The sequence below is a fragment of the Cynoglossus semilaevis genome, chromosome W, assembly GCF_000523025.1.
Source record: "Cynoglossus semilaevis isolate Cse_v1.0 chromosome W, Cse_v1.0, whole genome shotgun sequence".
Lineage (NCBI taxonomy): Eukaryota > Metazoa > Chordata > Actinopteri > Pleuronectiformes > Cynoglossidae > Cynoglossus > Cynoglossus semilaevis.
Genome location: NC_024327.1, coordinates 9,374,545 through 9,374,947, shown reverse-complemented (window position 1 = coordinate 9,374,947; position 403 = coordinate 9,374,545). Strand labels below are relative to the sequence as shown.

Sequence of the window (403 nt, the reverse complement as noted above, 5' to 3'; positions counted from 1 at the left end):
GCGAAAGATTAGTTCACGGCGAAAGATTAGTTCACAGAGAACGATTCGTTCGTAGTGAAAGATTAGTTCGTAGTGAAAGATTAGTTCGCAGAAAGTGATTTGTTCGCAGTGAGTGATTTGTGAGTGATTTGTGAGTTCAATATGAACAAATATTTCATATGACTCGGAAGTCACGAGTCACAAATCTTTCATATGACTCGTGACTCCCGAGTCATGAAAGATTTGTTCATTTTGAACGAATCACTCGTGTACGACACATCACTATTATCAATAAACTAGTGAAACTCCAAAGTCTAAAGCCGTGTGTCTCTTCACAGACTCTCAAAGGAGATATAAAACACTTAAAGTTAAAATTAATTAACTAAAATATATATATAGGTTGTAACACTTTTTGCTTCAGGAC

General features: G+C 35.5%; 1 pseudogene; it reads right to left on the bottom strand.

Annotated features, from left to right (window-relative positions):
• The window catches only part of LOC103397134 (death-associated protein kinase 1-like), a 29,277-nt pseudogene that overhangs the window by 8,414 nt on the left and 20,460 nt on the right, over positions 1–403 (bottom strand).